Source organism: Photinus pyralis, unplaced genomic scaffold (assembly GCF_008802855.1).
Source record: "Photinus pyralis isolate 1611_PpyrPB1 unplaced genomic scaffold, Ppyr1.3 Ppyr1.4_LG8, whole genome shotgun sequence".
NCBI classification, from domain to species: domain Eukaryota; kingdom Metazoa; phylum Arthropoda; class Insecta; order Coleoptera; family Lampyridae; genus Photinus; species Photinus pyralis.
In genome coordinates this window covers 2,076,697-2,087,221 of record NW_022170819.1, presented here as the reverse complement: position 1 = coordinate 2,087,221, position 10,525 = coordinate 2,076,697, and positions in this window count along the sequence as shown.

The window sequence follows — 10,525 nt, the reverse complement described above, 5'->3', positions numbered from 1 at the left end:
ACAAAAGATGATTTATTCCGTAATTCGTCTCGAGTACTTTCAGTTTTTTATCGACGATGTGTAATAATTCCCATACATTATCGTTATCGAAGTCCACATAAACGTTTACGAGTACGTACTTCAGTTCCACCCTACACTTATCTTGCACTATTGATAGTGACATAGTGTCAACGTTTTTATCTAAGTACTAAAAATGTTTCACAACCCTGTGCCACTAAATTTTGGGCATCAACTACATATTGGATAAGTGTCTAAAACATTTGGAGAATCTAAAAACCGGAAGAATTCTAAGAAATGACAGGCAGAAACTGACAAATGTGGAAAAACCCAAGAATGGAACAAAATTCAAACTTAAAATGGTAAACATCTATCGATATTAAAGTTTTTGAATTTGTTAGTGTTGTATTTTCGTAAAAAAGAATTTGATATACTGTGTGTGTAGATAAAATATATATAGTCGTCCAATAAAAAAATGAGGTTAGGTCTATAACTTTTTTACTTCACCCCGTATGCTTCTTTGAAAACCGAAAATTATTATAATAAATATCATCATAAAAGAATCATGTAAATTAAAAAATTAAAAAAGAGATTTTTAATTTGTTTGATCGATATTGAATTTTTTAATTTGTTAGTGTATTAGTGTATGAGAACATAATTTAATATGCTGTTTTTGTAGATTAAAATATACAGGGTGTTATTTTAAAAAAAGTGATGTTAGGTTCATAACTTTTTTGCCTGACCCCGTATACTAATTTTGAAAACGGAAAATCACCATAATTAATATCATAATTGAGATAATAATATAATAATATCATTATAAAGAAACTTTTACGATAAACAATATAAACATGTTTCTGTATCTCTTTTAACTAAGAAAATAGAGGGTCATTCTGAAATTGCCATTTTTTAAATTTTCCTCCGTATCTGTTAAGCGTTCAATTTTTGATTTTACCATTTTAAGTTTGACCCAAAAAGAGCACATGACGCATACATTACTTCTTTGAGGAAATTTTAAAGAAATAAAAGGTATCTTCTATAGGGAAGTAACCGGAAGTAGCGTTACTCATTTCACGTTAATTCAGAAAAATTTTGTGTTAATTTGGGTAAATTTAAGACACTGCTAGAAATGGTAAGTGAAGTGGTGTCAATTTTTAGGCTATGAACGAAAACTTTGTCCCCTAATATGAGTGGTGACAAACCCTGAGGTGAAAAATAAAAAAGAATCTTCAACACAGTGAACATTAATTATTTCTTTAATAACTAATCAATTGTTTAAACAATCACGGAACTAACTTGGGTGTAAATTAGTCTTTAATTCAAACCATTAAGTTCATTGTCATAGGCTTAATTTAACCAGATGTTTCTAGTACAATTTCGAGACATAGGAGACAATTTCACAATTTTTGGGATTTCTTTGCACATTGAAACATTAGGGGAAGCGTTTTCGAGGTGAACATTTTTCCATAACCTTCGATGAAACGTGAGGGTGCCGGTCCTCTGCTTCAGGACGGCCTTTTCGCGACATTGAAACTGTGAGAGTGAAAACCTCACTTCCTACTTTGAAACGCGCAAAGAATTGAATTAATTTAATCTATCGTGAGAAGCTAAATTGTACAAATTCGTTTTTCGTAAATTAAATAAGCTATAAACAACGCGTGATGCTCTACTTTTATCTGACCTTGTTAGACAATATACATAATTGCTATTTTTTCCTATTGCGCTCGCTCATTATTACTATTGGCATTTTCTTTTTACACCATAAACGCGATCATTTCAGTCCAAAACGATTTTTCAACTTTTACTTATATTTGGGTTAATGGAATTCTTAGACAAATATATCATTGGCGTTTATTAAATGTACTGTTAGCACAGTTTAACACTTTTATTGTTGCTCGCCCGTCCAGAAAATTTTACTTAGAAACCGTTTCGGTTGGACTGAGTCGAATGTAATAGTATGTCTGGCGAAATTTTTCTATCTAACGTTTTTACACTCGTTCTTCTCGATTTTGTGGTATTTTAATATAGAAATTGTCGATTCGGTTACAAAAATCGCAATGTTGTTCTTTCAAGTGAGCTGGTTTTACCAGACGCACACGGTTTTGAAGACACACGAGTGGTCCTAACACACTCCCCTGCGGTACTCCCCAATTCAGTTGTATTCATTGCATCTGCAACAGCTTCAAACTACTTTTTGGGGTATATGACTTTTCCGTAAATTGTATTTGCGAAAATCTACGCTTTTATAAAACGGTTAATCTTTTTCTTCGTCTGGAAAACTGGAATTTCATGTGTAGCGACAAAACAAGCGGCTAATTAACCTTTCACTCTGACGATAGTAAAACGCCTTGTTTTTCTCGTTTACAATCCGGCAAACAATCGACCGCAATAAGGAAGTGCACGCTTCCTATGATCGATATTTACACAAATTGTAAATACACGCACGAAATTAAAGTCATTTCAGATTTTCATTACGATACACGCGCTGAAAACGGTCTTGTTTTATTCATGTGTTTCGCGAAGTAGGTAGACATTATCTCTTTTCCATTGCGACACTATCAAATTTGGAAACGCGTTCGTAATTTCCACCCGAAAAAAGATTAACTTTTAGACGGTGCCCATTTATTGTGCCAATAAATAAAGGGGCGGGTACGATTTATTGGGTTTCGCATTGAAAATGCACGGTCGAAGCGCGTGTTCGAAACATATTATTAAAGTGATTGGTTTTTTATGGGCAAACCCCGTTTCAATAAGTAAATGAGTAGTTCCATATTGCGTTCGTTTCTACCGGCCCATATTTTTCGGTTGGGAACACGACCCATTTTTAACCATATGGCTTTCGAAAATTGATTCGCTTTAGAGAGGTTTCGGATCACTACTTTGTAGAGCACATGCTCTTTCCGGAACGGAATACACCTGCCGCTCTTCACGCCGTGTGCATTTCCAGTCATGTACAAAATGATACCCGCTTCCTTTAAATTAGTGCCTTTAATGTTATCGAAACAACTCAAAAAAGTGTATATAGTCCATTAACATACTCATTTTCCTTTTTTTTCCTCAAATTAGTTGTAAACGAACAAAACTTGTCGCTTCGCTAACGTTAAACAAAGATGGCATGACAAATTTTCTTTTCCCACAATTAATTAATGAACGAATCGGAAAACTGTGAAAAGTAATAACTTGAATTTGTAGTTCTGTTTGTTCTGGTGGGTGTTTCGCTACTTTTAGGACATTTGTGATTTCCCATGCAAACAAAAACTAGTAAAGTTACAATCTTGCAGGAAAACTACCAAAAAAAAATTGGTTGCCCCACTAGCGTTCGTTTAAAAAAATAGTGCACCGAGAAATCTGGTTTTGTCATAACTATTGCTTGCAGACCGCTGCAAAACTTATGTCTTTTTCTTCGTATGGGCTATATAGAGATGATATAGAAAATATAACAGCATAATTTGTAAAAATTCAGTGGCGTACTTCTGCATGGTCAAGAGGGGTATATTTTTTTAATGACAAGTACTAGCTTTCATTATATACTATTAAAAAGTACCATTTTTTGGTATACCAGCATTAAAAAGTTACATTAACATAATCAAATTTAAGAGAAAAACTCAAATTAAATAAAATAGTTGAGGTGAGTTTATAATTATGCTCGTTTGCGTTGAAAACAAAACGTTATTCTGTTGTTAGCTATATCAAAGTAATTTATGATATCAAAAATATTAAAAAAAATCTACATGCTATTAATTATCAACAGTGGCGTGCGTCTACAGAACTAAAAAGGTCACTTTTTTTTAATGCAAAGCACTATTTTTCGTGAGGTATTACCAAAGAACTTAATTAACACAACTATTTTCCTTTATTTTAGTTTTTCTCTTAAATTTGTTTATGTAATATCAGTTTTTTTTCACTACTACCCTCTGATGACATGATTATTAACCTTTTTTTCACTTTTAAAGTAGGCTTTCTCGGTAGTTGTCCAAAGTGATTAATAACGAGGTCATTATTAACTAGTAATCAATAATGAGAACTGTCAAACTGTCACTTTTAGAAATCACAACCCGAAATTTCGGTCAACAAACGTTTAGGCAAGTTCTCTAAAATGAATAATTGCCACCGCCCTTCATTTCCAGAGGAATTTTAAAATTGTCAGATTTTGAAAAGATTCGAACGAAATTACTCTATGAAAATACGGCCTGCTTCCACTCCCACAAACTTTTTAGAATTTGGGATACCATAGAAAGCTTATTTTAAACAAATGTTGTTTTGAAGATATATTCAGTGTTTCAGACAAACTTTTCGCGCCTATATCCAGGAAGATTTCTCAAAAGAGTTCGCAAAAAGGTTTCTAGCAAGATCTCTTCAAAGTTTATTTCCCGTAATTCGTTTCGGAGTATTAAAAAAAATTATAATTTCTAAGATTTCACTGGAAAATATCGAAGAAATCTTTGAAGGCGGTTTCGAAGGAGGTTTCTTACGGATCCTTAATAAAACTCCTATGAAAACTTCTAAAAAGGATTTGAAATGAATTTTTCATTAGGACTATTATTGTCTCTTCGGTTGAGTATGTTTAAAGAGCTCTTTATCAACCCAATAAACATGCAATAAGATATACCCCCTCGTTCTTTTTATATGACGCAAATTTAACTTATATCAGGTTCTTTGGAGGGATGAAGCTCCTGCAGCTCGTCAAATATTTTTGTCTCTTTGGTTGATTACGTTTAAAGGGTTTTCTATCAACCCTATAAAAATGCAATATACCTATATACCCCCTCGCTGTTTATATATTACGTCATTTTTTTAGGAAAATTCGACTTTATGTCAAGTTCTGTGGAGAGTGAAACTTGTGAAGAGCATCAAATATTTTTCTCTCTTTGGTTGATTATGTTTAAAGGGTTGTCTATCACCCCTATGAACACGCACTAAGATATACCTCCCTCACTGTTTTTATATTACGTAATTTTTTAGGAAAATTCGACTTTATATGACGTTCTTTGAAGGGGTTAAACATCTGCAGCGCCTAAAATGTTTATGTCTTTTTGGTTGATTATGTTTAAAGGGTTCTCTTATCAACCCTATAAATATCCAATACAATATATCCCCTCGCCGTTTTTATATTACGCAATTTTTTAGGAAAATTCGACTTTATGCAAGTTCTGTGGAAGGTGAAACTTGTGAAGGGCGTCAAATATTTTTCTCTCTTTGGTTGATTATGTTTAAAGGGTTGTATATCAACCCTATGAACATGCAATAAGCTATACCTCCCTTGTCGTTTTTAAATTACGCAATTTTTTAGGAAAATTAGACTTTATGTCAAGTTCTGTGGAGGGTGAAACTTGTGCAGCGCGTCAAATATTTTTCTCTCTTTGGTTGATTATGTTTAAAGGGTTGTCTAACAACCCTATGAGCATGCAATAAGATATACCCTCCCGCTGTTTTTATATTACGTAATTTTTTAGGAAAATTCGACTTTATGTCAAGTTCTGTGGAAGGTGAAACTTGTGAAAGGCATCAAATATTTGTCTCTCTTTGATTGATTATGTTTAAAGGGTTCTTTATCAACCCTATGAACATGCAATAAGGTATACCCCCTCGCCGTGTTTATATTACGCAATTTTTTTGGAAAATTCAACTTAATGTGACGTTCTGTGAAGAGTGAAACTTGTGCAGCGCGTCAAATATTTTTCTCTCTTCGGTTGATTATGTTTAAAGGGTTGTCTAGCAACCCTATGAACATGCAAACCCCCCCGCTGTTTTTATATTACGCAATTTTTTACAAGAATTCGACTTAATGTCACGTTCTTTGGAGGGGTGAAACTTTTGGAGCGGGTCAAATATTTTTGTCTCTTTGGTTAATTATGTTTAAAGGGTTCTTTATCAACCCTATGAACATGCAGTAAAGTATACCCCCTTACCGTTTTTATATTACGCAATTTTTTGGGAAAATTCAACTTAATGTGACGTTCTGTGGAGGGTGAAACTTGTGAAGGGCATCAAATATTTGTCTCTCTTTGGTTAATTTGTTTAAAGGGTTGTCTATCAAACCTATGAACATGCAATTCCCCTCGCTGTTTTTATATTACGCAATTTTTTAAGAGAATTCGACTTTATGTCACATTCTTTGGAGGGGTGAAACTTTTGGAGCGCGTCAAATATTTTTGTGACGTTCTTTGGAGGGGTCCAACTTCTGCAACGAGTCAAACTCTTTGGTTGATTATGATTAATGGGTTGTCTATCAACCCTATAAACATGCAATAAGATATACCCCCCTCGCTGTTTTTATATTACATAATTTTTTAGGAGAATTCGACTGTATGTCAAGTTCTGTGGAGGGTGAAACTTGTGAAGGGCGTCAAATGATTTTATCTCTTTGGTTGATTATGTTTAAAGGGTTCTGGATCAACCCCATAAACATGCAATAAGATATACCCCCTCGCTCTTTTTATATTACGCAACTTTGTCGCGTTTTTTGGAGGGGTGAAACTTCTCCAGCGCGTAAAATATTGTTGTCTTTTCGGTTGATTATGTTTCAACTCTATCTACCCTATATAAAACTGCAATAAGATATACCCCCTCGCCGTTTTTATATTACGCAATTTTTTTGGAAAATTTCACCTTATTTAGTACCGTCATGTTCTTTGGAGGAATTCTTCTTCCAAGATTTTCATATTGGTTTTGAAGGAAATGCTAGGGAGGCTTCTAGAAAGGTTATTAAGAATCCCAATAAATTTTCAGATTCCAATATGAATGACTTCAAAGAAGATTCTTTAGCGCATTTTCGCAAATTTATTTGTAAAAATGTTGCTTTCCATCTTACTTTGACCGGCTGGCTGGCTGGCGGGCAGGCAGCAAATGCGGGCTCGTAGAAGAAACCTTGTAGAAAGCCGACGAGTGTAGATGTACTTACCGGGGTCCGGGGTCGTGTAATTAACAACTTTAAGGACGGGGCTACGTGCTGTGGGACTCGTGCGTGGCTGGGAAGAAGATGAAAGTTTGGCTCTCCACTATTGTTTTGGGAAATCGGCGTTCCGATAACATTAATTTTAGTTGACCGACGATTTTCCAAAACACGTGACAAATTTTCTTTTTCCAACACTAATTTGCGGGCAGTACATCAAAAACATTGTCACGATAATAAAAGCTAAATTTAGATAATGAGATGGCGCCCCAATACCATCGGCGTGTTCAAAATCAAAGCAATTGGCAATTACAAACATGTCGGTCACATTTACATTTTAATTGAACCCCGTTTTTAACAAATTTATACAAACGTCCATTCGATTTTAATTATACTGTTTTTCACGTGCTCGAACATTTTTTACGTACCTTACCTATTTCAAGCATTCTCTTATCGGTGCTTTTGCTTTGTAATACGTGACAGCTTTATTGTCTTTCAAATTTATGATTTTTCTTTAACCGGAGCCTTGTGTGTGCAGTAAAAGTAAATTTCATTTTTTTTCAACGGGAGCTTCTAAAAATAGCTAACGGATGTACGAGATAAAGAGCTAAATTTTTCAAATGGGTTTGAAACATTGATTGCGTAGACACGCTCCGCTTGCTCCAAAGTGAGTGTATTTTCGGATTTTTCACTCGAGAACACAATTGTAATTTGTTTATTATTTATACGATCGTGTTATTTGTTGACCTTTAGGCGAAAATCGCGAAATCACGTTTATTTGGTTTCACGTTTTTGCATCTTGGGGAAAGTCGGTCAGGGCTTTTCAAACGACAGCGAAAAACCATATGAGGTTCTAATGAGCACATTCAGTTCAAATTATAAAAGAAAGATTAATTACTATCTTTCCAAGGTTGTTGAAAACCTTCATGGGAACTTCTTTCGAAGCCAGTCACGAAAATCTTTTAGCAATCTTCTTGGAAAATTTCGAATCTACCAAGAAATCTTATCAGTAATCAGAAACCTCTTTTGAATCTTTCTTAAAAGTCTACTAGGATCCTTACTAGAAATCTTTAAATCTTTTTTATACGAATCTTGCTCTTCTCGGAATGCTTTTTTGAAACCATTTTCGCAATCTTCAAAAGTCTCATTCGAAACCCTCTTTGAGATCTTCTGTCTTCCTGGAAAGTTGTACTGAAAAACTTTTGCATTGAATATGTTCCCATAAAATAAAACCCGCCGGAGTAAATTCTTTCGCTTCCCCCCGCAACACGTGCTGGCAATGAAACTTCGCCCGACAAATCCGTCTAATAAACGTGTATGTCTTGGAATCCTCCATACAAATTTGCCCACGAATTCGCTTACTAACTCCCAAGAAAGTACTCCAGGTCAAATCGCATCAATAACTAATAACGAAATTAGATAATTAGATATTTAAGGAAACAATACGAAGAATCACGTACACGTTTTAGTAGGGAAATATTTACATGACACCTTATTCGGTCGATTCGCGAAGGATAGCTCTTTTCGATCTTGAGGTAGACGGGTGGATAAAACTATAAAGGGAAAATTTCCAAAAAAAAATGTTAGATTACCTAGTGAGAATTTTCAAATGTCTCCAAGAGTTTCACGAATCTTCTACGAAGTTCAGGTCCCGGCGGCCTTTTCGGGCTCAAAAAGGGCGCTTTCTGCCAGTCTGTAACAGATAACAAACAAGTAAGAGGAGTAGTGAATAGCGCGGCACATAAAATATTGCGAAAGCAATGCTAACGTCTTGACACTCGGCAATCAGATATTAAACCGTAATTAATACTCAATAATTCAATTTCAATAATACCTAGATAGCGTAATTATTTAAATAAAACACTTTGGAGTCTATAAACTGTTCCTGCCAGAGCCTACCATGCAAAAATAGCTGGACAGTTTGCGTCTCATGCTGAGAACTTGTCAGTCGTTTTGAGAATCAAAAAAATGTTGGTAAATCAGATTTCATTTGTTTTTAAACCAAATTTTTTATAAATATTATAAAGTATTTAAAGAGTAATGAGAGTTACTGTAAAGAAATTAGTGGTAAAAATGATGCCTAATTTTAAAGATCTAGGTTTTCTATTATGTCCTTGTATATGCCTCAAAATTTTTACTTACTTTTACAAAACTGCCGTCCTAATCAAAAAGGCAATATCTCCAATTTTTACTCCTGTTGGTTTTCATCTTTCTATGGGATTCTTACACTATATTTTACATTATATCAAGCCACAAGGCAGTTAAAAATTTTGAGAATCCATAAACATTTTCATGGTGGCTCAGCTCCGTGTACGCTAAAATCTCCATTTATCCTGTAAACGAGATTTTTTGGTTACTAGTTCAAAAGTTACAGCCCTCTGAATTTTCTTTCGAAATTGGTTTCTAGTCTATAACTTTTGATTGAGAATTCTGATCGAAAAAGTACGAATTGTTTTGGATTCTACGCACTAAAATTAATAAGAAAAAGTGTTTTCCCGAGAAATTTTGGTGCAGTCGATTTTTGCTAAAAAAGGAAGTTTATACACTGCCTTTTTTGAGGCCCTCAAAAAAAATTATCTCAAATCGACCCGGAAAAAAAATTTTCTTATAGAATGTGGCCTGTAGAATCCATAATTTCAAGCAGTTCCAAGATTGGGCTACTAGTTCAAAAGTTACAGCCCTTTGAATTTTCTTTCGAAATTCGTTTCTAGTCCATAACTTTTGATTGAGAAGTCTGATCGATAAAGAACGAATTGTTTTGGATTCTACGCACCAAAATTCTTTCTTAGGACGGCAGAAAATTCTTTCGCATTTCCTCGTCTCCCAAAGTTCCATCCTCTTCTCCCAAAATGTTCCCCATAATTTCTTGTAATTCACCCAAAGGTCCTTATGTGAGGTAAAATTTGTCACTTATTTGTCAGCACGGAAAGAATTAAAAAAATACGTAATTTGAGAACGGGTTGATTTTTAATGAACATTTACTTTTATGAAATTTCAGGAGAATTGGGTGACAAATGAACAATGCAAGTTAGCCCATGCGTAATAATTTATTGCATTTTTTATGTACATTTAATTTATTATTTTAGGAAGCACATTCTCTTAAAATTTCAGAATAAAAGCGCTCATAAATAAGAAAGTTGTCTGTGCATTTTTTTTTCAAAAACTGCACATAATAAATAATGACCCAAAGGGTTAATGGTGGTTTCCACAAGAGCCAATTTTATTTTTCTCTACCAATGCATTTAACCGTTTCCTCAATCAAATTTTGGTTTTCTTTGATCGAAAACGATCGCAAAACTAAGGAAAGTTTCATATTTAAATTTTGCTTATCAAAAATCAAAATGCAACAAAATTTATAAGCATAATAAAAGGAAAAAGTGTAAAATTATGAGAAGTGATGACAGATTTTTTGCGATAATTGTCTATTTGTCTTTGTAAGAGACTTTTAGACACTGCGGCCCTTTTTTAGGTTGAATATTTTGATAATTTTTTTAACTCTAACAAGCACACAACCAAAAATAATAAATCCAGTGAATTTTACAATAATAATTAATTTTTTACTGTATTTCGCGTCCTCTTCACACACCTTCTGCGACCCCCCAGGGAAGTCGCGACCTACCGGTTGAGAACCACTAT